General features: G+C 38.1%; 1 protein-coding gene and 1 long non-coding RNA gene across 5 annotated transcripts in view; one reads left to right on the top strand and one right to left on the bottom strand.

Moving 5' to 3' along the window:
• Nucleotides 1-13127, top strand: part of MEIS1 (Meis homeobox 1) — a 126863-nt gene that overhangs the window by 12306 nt on the left and 101430 nt on the right. The window lies entirely within an intron of this gene.
• The window catches only part of LOC120400748, a 30500-nt gene continuing 25766 nt past the window's right edge, over nt 8394-13127 (bottom strand). Inside the window, exons 3-4 of the long non-coding RNA XR_005596038.1 lie at nt 12393-12448; nt 8394-9166 (exon numbers count right to left, since the gene is read on the bottom strand). This is a non-coding gene — a long non-coding RNA (uncharacterized LOC120400748). The remainder of the gene's footprint in view (nt 9167-12392; nt 12449-13127) is intronic.

A 13127-nucleotide genomic window follows, 5' to 3' on the forward strand; every position in this document is an offset into this window, starting at 1 on the left:
AATTTCACTGGAAGTTTTTGTCCCAGTAAGGACTGCTGTATCTAGTCCTTAATGATTAAATAATAAGGTGTTGACTGCTTGACACTGATCTGGATAATTAGGATGTGCCTCCAAGTTCATTTATTGGTCTGTACCTCTTTGAAATACAAGTTGTGCGCTGCTTTTGTTGCTGTTGTGGTTACTCCATGAGTAGGTTATATTGCCTGGTCAGTTTTGAATTCAGAAATTGAAGTACATGTACTTTTGAGAGTAATAAATGAGTAAGTATGTAAAAGCTTTTATTATGGATTTAATTACATTTTCTTATACTGTGCAGTGTAAAGGGTTTTTTTTTAAATATTGTTTTTCTCCTATTTATTCTTTCCTTATAGGCCCCTCAGTGTTAGTGCTCTTAAGTCTCACCCTTAATGGACAGCTATGACACTAATGCTAGATTTTGCAAAGTAAAGCCCCATAACACTAACCATTGTTCGGTGATTTAACTAGCTCAGTGGCAATAGGTCACTAAAACATCCCTCTCCCACAAGAGTGACCCCATTGCCTGCTATTATGGAACCCGTAGAGTTGTTGTTTACCATTGTTATGATTCGCAGAGTAAAAGGCAGTTGTGTTTTTTCTTGGAAGAATTAAACTCAGGATCAGCAAGTACCCTTGTCTTTAAAAAACCTGGTTGAAGTATTATCCTAATCACACAACTTTCAAAATAAACCATTTAAAATCATTAACTCTCAAACATTTGCAGTTTAAATTTTTTAATGTTAGTTATAGCCCTAAAAGATTTAAAACCCAGCTGTTGCTTGGTGTTGGTAGGAAAATGATATAGTGCAACTCCACACTATAAAACAAAAGAGTGTCTGTAGTCGCATAATAGAAATTCAGTTTCTTAGTTTAACATATTTGGATTACCTATTACTATGGGTTGTCTGCTATAAAGTCACTTCACCTTGGCTCTCAGGTACTATAACCTGAACTGTAAAAGATTATGACATTTACCTTACAATAATGTGTATATAGGTAGCTTTTATAAATCAGCTTTTTAAAAAGAACACAATATAAAAAAGAAGCTAACACAAATTCAAATAAAGTACTTCAGTAGTATGTGATAGCTTTTATTGGGACGACAGTATTTTCTTATGTAAAATAAACTTGTTGAACAAATATAAAATACTAAAGTTTGATTAAATGATCATTTAATCATACACAAGCCAATTATGTATACAGAACATTTTAAAGGAAAGTTGGCAATCGGCCAAATTCCTATAAGGACTAGCAGGGAACTGATCAAAAAACGAACATGAAATAAGACTTCCTGTAAGAATGTCCATAATTCAACATTATTTGACGCCACTGTCAGGGAAATTGTTGAAGGATAGTAAACTGATAGTAGAATCTCAGTCATTTTTGTTACAGTCTTAAAGGTTTGCAACTGTGGCATTTTAGATGGTCCCTTTTGGATTGTACTTTGTCATATTTATAATAAAGCTACTGTTGTATTTATATTGTAATAGTTTAAAAAATACATATCTTTACAGAATTTCTCTAAACAAAGGGCAATTATGTAGTATCTTTTTTCCAAATTGAAATATTATTAAAAGCAGGAATCTTTTACAAATGAGTTATAAAACAGGATCATTATATAGAGTAGCTGATAGTTGTCAGGCTATCTAGGGCAAAGACACCTTATGATTAAAATAATTCTCCAAAATATTTTGAATATATTAGTTTTAGTGTGTAGTAGATACCAAAGCAATGTGCCTTGGAAAAATTAACTACTGAAATATGTTATTGTATTTTTACCTTAGGTTAATTTTTGTGGTTAGCCCCAAACCATGGCTGTTAAAAATCTGCTTGAAGCTGAGACTGCTATTGTCTTTGATATACATTTGTACTCAGATACTATGGTGATGGGCACCAATATAAAACAGATAGTAAATAAAATGCAAAATGTATATAACTGTATAGTAAAAATTAAGGTAACCATAAAGGTCTGACATGAACCCAATACATAATAATACTTTTTTAAAAGAGAAAGAAAGAAAGAGAGAGAGAGAATGTAATTTGTCACTCTGATTTGAAATTCCACACTGGGCCTGAGTACCCTTTTCTGCTCTTGTATAAATGATTTGTTGCAATATTTAGGAGCGGTTACAATGTCTAACTTTTGCTGCTGTTTATGGATGGATGGGACACGTTAATTACATCCAAGATCTGCTGGTGTATATTCAGAAATGTAATTGAAATGTTGTCTATCAAAATAAGACTTCATATCATACACGCTAAGGCAGCCAAATACATTTTTAAATAGTTATGAGAATTAATATATTTATTATTTAATGTATAGCTTCTTTCTGGATTTAAAAATCTTTTAGAAAAGAAAAAGAGAGTACTAAGTGGCAATGATTAACCAATTCATTTTTTGTAATGGACTTAAGGCCCAAGCCTTCCAACCCTAACTACTAAACATAATGCATACTATGTTCAGCCGTGAGAGTTTGCATGATCAGATCCAACTTCTTGTATAGTCTTATTTTTCAAAATTAAGCTATGTTTGTTATAAAAACCTAATTTGAAATCTTGATGATTTTGTTTATGCAACATTTCTAAATCAAATCCAGCCAAACTTCTTTCAAACTTTAAAAATATATGCATCTATTTTTAATCTTTATTATAAATTATTGTGAGCATACCAAGATGTGGCAGATATGATCTCTCTCTCTCTGTGTTTGTATATATATATGTATGTGTGCACACCCACCCACATTCTATTTCATGATAAAGTTACTACATTCACTGTCACTCAATGGTGCACACATACGTTGTGGGGAGAAAAAAAGCTTTACATTATTTCTAATCTTTATAGCTGAGGGGTTGATTCTTCCCTCGATACTCATACGCAGCTACCAATAAAGTTAATGGGATTTACGCACACACACTGAAAGGTGAACAGAGGCCTGAGTGAGCAATATTAGTGCTCTTGACTTAAAAAAAATCTAATTACATCACACTCAATCAGAATGAGTAACTGTAGCTCTTACTAATAAATGCTGCTTTAAAAACAACTTAAAATTTAATGAAAGTCCCATAAAACTTATTTAACGTATGGAATCTTTTTCTGGTTTCTTTTTTGTCCATTTGAAAAATTAGCAGAGTAAATATTTAAATTTTGTTAATATATTTTTTTTCTGTTTTTAAAATAAATGATGCATGCCAATTATGAAGACAGACATTATCTGTCTTGATATTTAAATTCTTGCACATTCTTAATTCCAACCTAGAAATAATATTATCTTTACAAATGATAGAATGCAATACAATTCAGTGCTATCTGTTACTCCAGGCATGTTAACTCTGTCTTTTTATGCTGGTGATTTATAACCAACATTGACTCCTATGGCAGTTTGCAAATTTAGTTTTGATATTGGTTTTTCTCCAAATGTAGCTGTATTTTAAGAAAGTAACTTAAATAGTTACTTGTAATAGTTTGCCTATTTTTTGTTTTTTTGTTTCTTTTAAACATATGTTGATTAACTAGGTTGTATCTATCCCACCATTAAGACCTAAAGCATGAATTAAAGATAACATGCTGGCTGTAACTTTGAATTTCCTTGTTTGTATTTATGTGCTCTTCCATTTTCTTTTATTTCCCCTAAAAGGAGAAAAAGCTTAACCCAAAATCAGGAACATAATTGGAAGTTAAATTTTTGCAGTTCATTGTACTTAGGTCTTTCTTTCTTTCTTTCTTTCTTTCTTTCTTTCTTTCTTTCTTTCTTTCTTTCTTAAGTGTGATCACTGGAAAACCTCAGTACAGCCTATCATGTCTAGTTAGGGTAGTTAGAGTCTGGCATCTGTTAGTGTGTGGATTCTTGACATGTTAGATCCATATCAGCTTCCTCAGACTCAACATGTCAAGTCTTCTTGTTGTGTGTTGCGTTTTTTGGGGGTGGGAGTGGAAAAGGGGGGACATTAGCAGGTAAAGAGCAAGAAAGTGTTTTCAATCAAAGGCCTATGTGCTTTGCATATTATTCTGAATATGAATTAAGATATACTATAGCCAAATATGCTTTTACGGCTGTAATTGCATTCTGGAAATAGAAGTTTATAATAATAGATCAACATAGTCTTAAAAAATATCCACTATTGTCAAAATTAACGTGACACTGTTTAAAATAGAAATTTCTCCTAACTATAGTTATAGTATTTTTTAAAAATAAATTAAAACAAACAAGTAAAACTTATTCCATGAAGGCTGCCTTTTTCCTTCTAAGAGACAGGAAGTAAGAGAAATTAGGCAGGAACAAATTCATTTTGATCAAATTCTGCCAACCTTACTTGTGATTAACCAGTGGAACAAGCTATCAAAGGAAGTGGTGGATTCTTCATTTCTTGAGGTTTTCAAATCAAGACTGGATGCCTTTCTGGGAGATATGCTTTAGCCAAACTCAGATTATTGGCCTCAATACGGGAGTGACTGGGAGAAGTTTAACATCCTGTGATAAACAGGAGATCAGAGTAGAAAATCTACTTTTATCCTTAAACTATATGAATCTATGGGCTTGTCTGTACGAGGACTTTCAGGACTGGTCTGCACTGAAAAAATTACATTGGCATAGCTGCATCTCTCTGGGGTGTGTACTGACCTAATCCCTGGGGTAGACAGAACTAGGTTGATGAGAGAATTCTTCTGTCGACCTACCTACCATCTCTTGGGCAGGTCGATTACCTACAGCCAGGGGAGAGTCCTTCCTGTTGCCGTAATAAGTGTCTACACTGAAGAGCTACAGTGGCGCAGCTGTAGTGTTTTAAGTGTAGAAATAGCCTCCAATTTCATTTTAACTTTTAACTAAAGATATAAAGTTTAAGTGTATTAAACCCCTGTGTAGAAGCTCTCATTCAGAAGTAAAGTGGCCTTAATTCACTTCATCTTAATCCCCTTTGAAGAAAGATTAAGTTAAACAAAACTAAGGGCACTTTACTTCTGAATGAGAGCGTCCACACAAGGATTAATGTGCTTTAATTTCACACCTTCAACTTCACACCTTTTGTTAATTCATCTTTACTTTTCCAAATATCTCCATGTAGATATGCCCTGTGCTGAGTAGAGCTTTACTTTGCAAGTAGTCTGGGAACCTTACCTCAAAGGTACTACTCAGTGTGACTAAAGATGCCAGAATATAACCCTTTGAGAGTAAATTTATATGTGTATATATAAAGTATTTTTCAGGTAGGTCTGAAAAATACTTTATACTCTGTGTGTGTGTCTGTATTAGTAAGTATTTTTCAGGTAAAGGCAATTTTGTTTTCAAATTAAATTAAAATATATAAATATATTAAAGTTATGTGATGCCAAGGAATTTCAGCTGGAATTAGATAAGATGCCCCTCCTTTCTGAGCCATAGCATACTCTAATTTCTGTTCCTTTCCCCGCTGCTGTAGAAATACAGTGTGTCAACCCAAGCTCTGGAAGGCATTATGACTCTGAGGGATATCTCTGAGTCATAGTTCTTCCCTGTCTGCTTCCTTTCTCCTGCTTAGCTATGCTGGCCATTGAGTAGAGATGTTGGAGCCAAGGTCTCGCTTGTTCTCCACCCAATTGCTCTGGGGAGATGGTGAGCCGGAGAATAAACCTGCCTGTTCTTATGTGTCTGGATTGAAGAGCATCAACTGATGTAGCTAAAAAAGGGAACAGAGATTAGAGAGAGAGAGAATTTCTCAGTGAGGTAACCCAGATTATCTATCTTCTGTTGAAATTCCTGGATGCTGACTGGCAATAAAAGAAAGAATTACAAACTGAAAACAGAGCTGCCTGAAAAATAATGCTAAAATGTATATTGAAAGCTACTTTAAAGTAAGTTTCAAAGTTCAGTTGTTTTCTTCCTATTCTACTTTCTCTAACATCTTGACTGTTGTTACCATGAAAATGGGATAAACTCAGACATGGACAGTTAAAGTATTTCAGCATTTTTATGAGCTTCCTAAATAATTTGTTTCAAATTGCTAGTACATTTTTTTCCTCTGTTTACCTATACATTGTTTAGACCCAAGTCTGCAAATGCTGCCGGGTGCTGTGCTTTACCTGGCTGGATCCACTGTGACAAAGTGAACAGGACTGTTGACATTAGTAAACAATACGCTCAGAACTGTGTGTAGGGTTAACTGCTAGGAAAGATTGTATCGGATGGAACACCTATAAATAACTACCTTGCACCCCAAATCACCAGGTTATTGTGTCCGCTTTTCAAAGAGATTTTTGCATGAGAAAGTTTTCAGTGAACATAATACCTTTTTCATATACACACAATTATATAGACTGGCTGTAGTTATACTTTTCAAATAGTTTCTTCATGAAGTGTCCAGTCCAGCGCCCATTGTAGCAAATAAAAATACTCCCATGGACATCAGTGAGCATTGGCTCTGGCCTTAATACTTTATTTTCAGCTCAAGACTTATTTTAATGTAAAGCAAATATGTGTGTAGGCCCTCTTTGCTGAGATAACCAGGTCAACAGTGTTTCAGCAGTAGAGGCTTAGATATTTGGTGGGTTAAAAGAACAGTCAGTGATAAGTTTTAAAAAAAAATATTAACAGTAAAGCAATGGCCAATGACATCACAGTTAATGTACTGTTTTCAAATAGCTGAACAAAATGAAAAGCAGTGGTATTAAATCCTGCCATTCAGAGTTAATTTAAGTTCTTCTGCAAGCTTCTTTCATATGGATATGGTATAAATGCCCACTTATGCTCCGACTTAAATTCCTGGCCCCTAATAAAGAAAATTATTGTATTATGTATAAAAAGCTGCATTAATGCAATCTCCTGCCTTTATTTTAACTGTGAAATTTTAACTTTGAATTTTAATTGTATTATGTTTTTGCATTTACTTTTCTTTGTTTTTTAAAAGAAAAAAATGAATTTCTCATGCTATTTAATGCCGGCTTTTAAGCGGTTCCAATTCCAATGAGGCTTTGAAGTTGTTGAAGGAAGGGCAGAGGAAGAGTGAATTCAAACCTTTGCTATTACTATTGTTTGTTGGTAACTTTTTCAAGGCTGGATTAACAGGAAAGTTACTTATGTTGTGATGGTTGGATCTGGGCATATGGAAAAGATAGAAATTTACAGCTGAATTGTGACTCTCCCGGGGCATGTGGTTGGAGGGGAGATGGTGTGAGTAATCCTACCCCACTCCGCTAACTTAGGCCTTGTCTACATTGGGCATTTCAGACAGCAACGTTAGCACAGACAGGCTGATCTGAAATTTGCACCAGTACAGTTTTCACTGCTTAGAACCAGAGATCAGGGCAAATCACAGCATTGCCTGTCTATACTAGAAGTATGCAGCGAAGGAGAAAAGTCTTTAACTCCATCCTTGGTATCACACAACACCCACTCACTGTACTGTTAAAATCTATGGGGATTTCGCTTATTTATAGTGGCATGTCAGGCAGCACCCTAGGGTAGCCAGGTGCCCAGTTTTCGACCAGAAAGTGTGGTCAAAAAGGGGAGCCAACAGTGTCTCCCCTGTGAGCAGGGGAGGCGCTGGGTCATAACTCATGCTAGCCCCTACTCAGCCAGGGCTGGCTCCGACCTGTGTAGGACAGCTGCAGCTCCCAGCCCTGGCTCTGCAGGCGAGTTTCCCCTGACCCGGGTGGTGAGTGGGAGGGGAAAAGTGGTGAGAGACAGAGGGTAGGGGGAAGAGGAGTGGATGGAGGCGGGACCTCAGGGCTCGGGGAGGTTCCGGCACTCCTGCTGGAGTGTCCGATTTTTAAATATTACCAAGTTGGCAACCCTAAGCACCACAGATGTATTTTCTTAAATGTACAGCTATCACTGGCTGTGATCTCATCAGATCTCACAAGTTAAGGATTGGATATCATCAATCCTTGGATAGGAGCTCTCTAAGGAAGACCCAGGAAGCAATGCTAGCAACTTAGTTAATCTTGCCTCTAATTCAGAATTGAGTCAGTGTCTCAACCCGATGCTAAGAAGCTGCTGCTGTAGGTACTGATTTTTGGAGGACACATGAAATTGTGGTCTTGATCATTCATGTTGTTAAAAAATCCCAGGGTACCATGCAAAAGAGAGTCCCTTTGTATAAGCAGTGGGTTGGCCAAATTCCAATTTGGGTCAAGTGGCAAAATCTCGATTGCTTTCTCTCTTATTTCTGTTATGTGTTGTTACTGTGTGCTATTAAACAGTTCATGCATTCTGCCTTGGAGGTGACTTCATTTCAATGGAGGGTGAGATTATGCTTTTATAGATGAAGAACCAAATTCTGACAACGATAGAGCCAAACGGCTTAATTTGGCTAGGTCTAAGAAGTAACACATACATGTGGACCATGACCCATTATATTTATGCATAGTTTTTGTCATTGAAAATCTGGAGGAGGTTCTCTCCATGACTTTTGTTAAGGGCCAGAATAAGGTGGTCTTCATGTCCAGCGAGTGCAATAGCAGTGGTGTGGGGTTTTGTGCTGTTATGTGCATGTGCCCAGTCAGGATTTGGCCGATAGTTTGTGTGGAATGATATGGAGACATACCTTTGTGTTTTTGAGCACGCCACTTAACCACTCTATTCCTCAGTTTCTCCATCGGTGAAAAGGGATTAACACTACTCACTCAGGTTCATGGTGGGGGTGGTGGGCTTGTGTGGCTTAATGTTTGAAATCCTTACCTAAAGATGCTAAATGACTACAGTAATAGATTATATTAAATGTTTAATTATTGTACTGCTGGATTACAGTCAACAGGTTAACAAGAACTGTTCATTCACTCTGCGCATAGTTTAAACATTTGAATAATATACCTGAAGCGAGGCAATTTTCATATATCCGATATCTTGGTATCACAGGTTATTTTGCTATATAGACACAGGGCATAAGTGTAGTTGGTCTATGTATGGATATGCAAGGCAGGGATGGGGCAAGGAGAATCTTCTTCTCATCTCCTCTCTCCCTGCTGCACTTGTATTGCAAGAGCTGGTCATAGTGGCAATACTAGCACTCTCTTAAATGTAGGAGATGCTCCATATTAGTGTCATTGCCAGTTCTAGCTGCCTCAGAAGGGGCCAGGACCATGCTCTCATCTGTGCTGATTCATGCAGTTAGCCCAGCATGGCACGGGAGATATGCACTGCATCCAAGGAGAGTGGGGTGGAGTCCTTCTCTTCTCCTGAAGAATATTAAACATATATTTTATATTTTGCATTGTAACTTAAATGAGTAAAATCAGCAATTGGCTGGGAAAATGAAACTCTAGACACCAAACGCGTAAATATCAATACCAAATAAATCATGTAAATTTTGTTTTATATACAAAGCAAAAACATTACTGCAAGTGATTTTTGTTGCAAAGCATTATGAAGTTGAGCAGTTGACATGCTAAAGGATTGGCCATAAGCGATGGAGAATCTGAATTGTGGAGATTCCAGTTTGTAAGCCCTCTGGAGATAAATGGACAGTGTGTTTTGGAATGCATGACTTCTAGAGTGCTTTGAAATGCAGTTCTGCTAGTCACCTTTATGCGTTAAAGGTCAGCAAAACATTTTGCACTCAATATGGCATTTTACAGGTATGTAGTATAGCTTTGGACAGAGGCATAATGATAATCAATCATATTCGCTTTCATAATGATGGAATTACTGTATTTTTGAACAATCTGGAGACGAAATAGTTTTTTATTGAGTTCTGATATATGCTAACTATCTTAAAATCATTTTATAGTTGTGACATCAGCTCACAGTTCATGGCTGTAGTGTAACTATAATGAAATATGGCTTCTAATCAATAATGGCCAGATTCTGATACCCATAGTCATGCCAAATAGGACATTAATCCATGAATAATCCCACTGATATCTATGAGATTATTCATGGATTAAAGTGCTACTCAGAGTGAGTAAGTATATCTGAGTTTGCCCCAAAGTTTGCAATATGTAAAGTATTGTGATGTTGCAACCACACCTCCCATAATCATACTTTTTTATAACTTTTCTAAGAAAGATTTCAGTGCTATCTTAAAATGTGGTGTCTTGTTACAGAAAATATCCAGGAGATTCTTTGGCGGGGGGTGGGGGAGGGAATAACAGAGAGAAGAAGGTAGATGTTCACGTTGTGGATAAGCTGAAAGGTGTTTTTCCTTGTTTATAGTTTTGAATTAATCAGCACATGAAATACTTAACAGCAGAACTGTAATTGTCTTGACAGACATTGGGTCTGATGATCCAAAGTGGTGCTTAATACCCTTCATTCTTTCTGAACTCACTAGGAACTTGTGTGTGATCAGCCCATCTCAAGACCAGGCACATTAAATTACAGTGTTGTTGGCAGAACCCATGTGTGTGACTTCAAAAACATTGTCTGGAGCTGAGGTTTCTAGTGAGAAACTACTTTTCCTTGTGTTGAAAAAAGGGCAGAGATTAACAGTATACTCTACTGAAGATAGCTTTTATCAAACTGAGGAGACAGTAGTTTACACTATTGTAGATTCCCTCTGGCTGGAATTTCTGCCTTAAAGTATATTATGTATGAGAGAGAAATCCTGCATCGTGATCAGCTGCAATCTGTTAAACCGACAGGTCATACTATAATTATTGTTTACCTCAGAGGTAATATTGAGGTATGGAGCAGTGTCAACCAATTGGAAGGCATATTGTGATTGATTCCATTGCTCCACAGATTTCAGGGGTGTTGGTTAAAGCTACCCCACATTGCAGCCACATGGACTTACAGATGAAAGCCGAAATAAAACATAATACTTAAACCTCCTGTCCCTGAGCAGACCTTCAACTCCCTTACCACAACCACAAGAGGAACTTTTGGGTAGCCTCTGAGTCAATTTTTCGTCTCTCTTCCAAAAGAAAACTTGACAATGCACCATGACCATAGTGCTGTGAACAGTAGTGACCTTAAGATTTTGCAGTGGGCAATAAAGAATTCATAGAGGGTCTCAAAACTTTACTGATTGGCTTTATGTACAGAGATGGGGATGGGAGTGGCCTCTGGTTCAAGAGGAGTAGAGTCAACTGCCCGTGATGGAATTTGTGCATAGGAAAGAGTGCACACACATACGTACGTCTTCCAAGGTCTTTCAAATAAGGTGGAGGTCTGGACCTTGAGACTCCATCTGATAGAGGTTTGTTTGTGTATTTTGGTTATCTCTGGCTCCTCCCCCTGCCCCCCGCTAGTTTTTTAACTTTAATGACCTAAGTAGCCACATAAGTACTCAAAGTTCCTCTCCCTGCTAATCTTACAGCGACGTAGGACTAATAAGTACAATAACAGAAAAGAGCAGAAATAAATTTGCTAATTTAAAAATAATCTTTCTTTGCTTATCAGTCTTCCATTGGTTTCTCTTCTTTCACAACCCACCCATTTGGTTTATCGCTATTTTCTTTTCTTTTCTCATTTATGCCTGCTGTTCTTTATTTTTTATTCTTTCCTTTCTTTGAAAAGCACCATCTCCTCATTCTTGCTTTCATAGTCACCCCATTCTTGACCCAGCTGTCCTTTCGCTCTCTTTCCCATGTCACATTCTCTTCTTTGTGAAATCCTGGGCCCATTGTAATAAGTGGCAAAACTCTCATTGACTTCCAGGGCCAGGACTTCATCCTCTATCTTGTTTGCTCTCACCTGTATACATTTTCTCTCCACCATCTTTCATCTGTTTCTCTTTCATAACAGGGCCGCCCAGAGGATTCCGGGGGCCCGGGGTCTTCGGCGGCGGGGGGCCCTTCTGTTCCGGGACCTACCGCCGAAGTGCCCCAAAGACCCGCGGCGGGGCCCCCCCGCTGCCGAATTACCGCCGAAGACCGAGCTGAACTTCGGCGGCGGGTCCCGCTCCGTCTTCGGCGGTAATTCGCCAGCGGGGGTCCTTCCGCCCGCCGGCGAAGACCGGGAGCAGAAGAAGCTCCTGCGCCCGGCCCCGCAAGAGTTTTCCAGGCCCCCCGGAGCGAGTGAAGGACCCCGCTCCAGGGGCCCCGAAAAACTCTGGTGGGGGCCCCTGTGGGGCTTAGGGCCTGGGGCAAATTGCCCCTCTTGCCCCCCCCTCTGGGCGGCCCTGTTTCATAATAAAATTCTATTTATATAGCACTTTCAGTGTTGCAACACTCTGTGATATATGCATGTTAGAGAGTGGTGATACCCTATTTTTAAATAAGAGGTAACTTAAATAGGAAGATTGTGACTTGACCAAGGCAAGAGCAAGGATCCTCTGTCACAGCAAGGATCAGTATTCAGGAGCCCCAGGGTGCTTTCTGCTTCTTAGTCGAGTAGGCCTTGTCACCTCTGTTAAGTTTCCCTTTGTGGCAAAGTTATACTGGCTGTGCAGCTTAATTTTAGGCTTGCCTCTCCAGTGTACCCCATTTTGAGGAATATTATTCATTTTAGTCTCCAAGTTACCTCCATTCCATACGAACTTGGTCTCCTCTTGCTCCTTCTGTTAAAATTGCTAGCATCTGAAATAGTCACAAAACTGAGGTTGTAGAAAAGTTATTTACACCAAAGGAGGGAATCTCAAAGCATTTTACGTTTTCTGCATCAATTATTATTTTGTCCCCCTCATTTTTGGTCTTTATCACACATTACATTTCCCAATTGGTCTTGGCAAGTTGAAAGGTACGGCTGTGGGTTGCCAATTGGCAGCTTGAGCCCCATAAAAAGCTGCTCAGATAGCACAATCACCAACTAGTCTGGGGTCCTCCCAGAAAATCAAAAGACTTGTGGTTGTGGTTTTCATGGTCCCCAAACGCCAACACTTGGCAACTGTATGGAGGACAGAATAAATAATGATTTTTTTAAAAAGTAAAAAATCATCAAACTTTCAGCCCTAGCAATTGGCTTATATTTTTAAGGATTTTTCCCCAATGGAAAACGTTAGAAACTTTTTTTTTAAATGAAAGAAAATTTAGAATTATCTTGTCATTACCTGGGGTTCAAAAATCAGGTGGGGTAAGGCCTGTGTGGGTAGTAAAGACCATCTCTGCTTATCACTTGTGCTCAAGGAGAATCTAAGCTGTAGCAGTATTAGGGTTTATATCCTCTGTTGGCTGCAGCCACTAGAACAGTGGTTCTTAACCTATTTACCATTGTGGCCCACAAACGTGTTATGTGGGCTGCATCCAATATTACCTGTAT

Source organism: Mauremys reevesii, linkage group 3, assembly GCF_016161935.1.
Source record: "Mauremys reevesii isolate NIE-2019 linkage group 3, ASM1616193v1, whole genome shotgun sequence".
NCBI lineage: Eukaryota > Metazoa > Chordata > Testudines > Geoemydidae > Mauremys > Mauremys reevesii.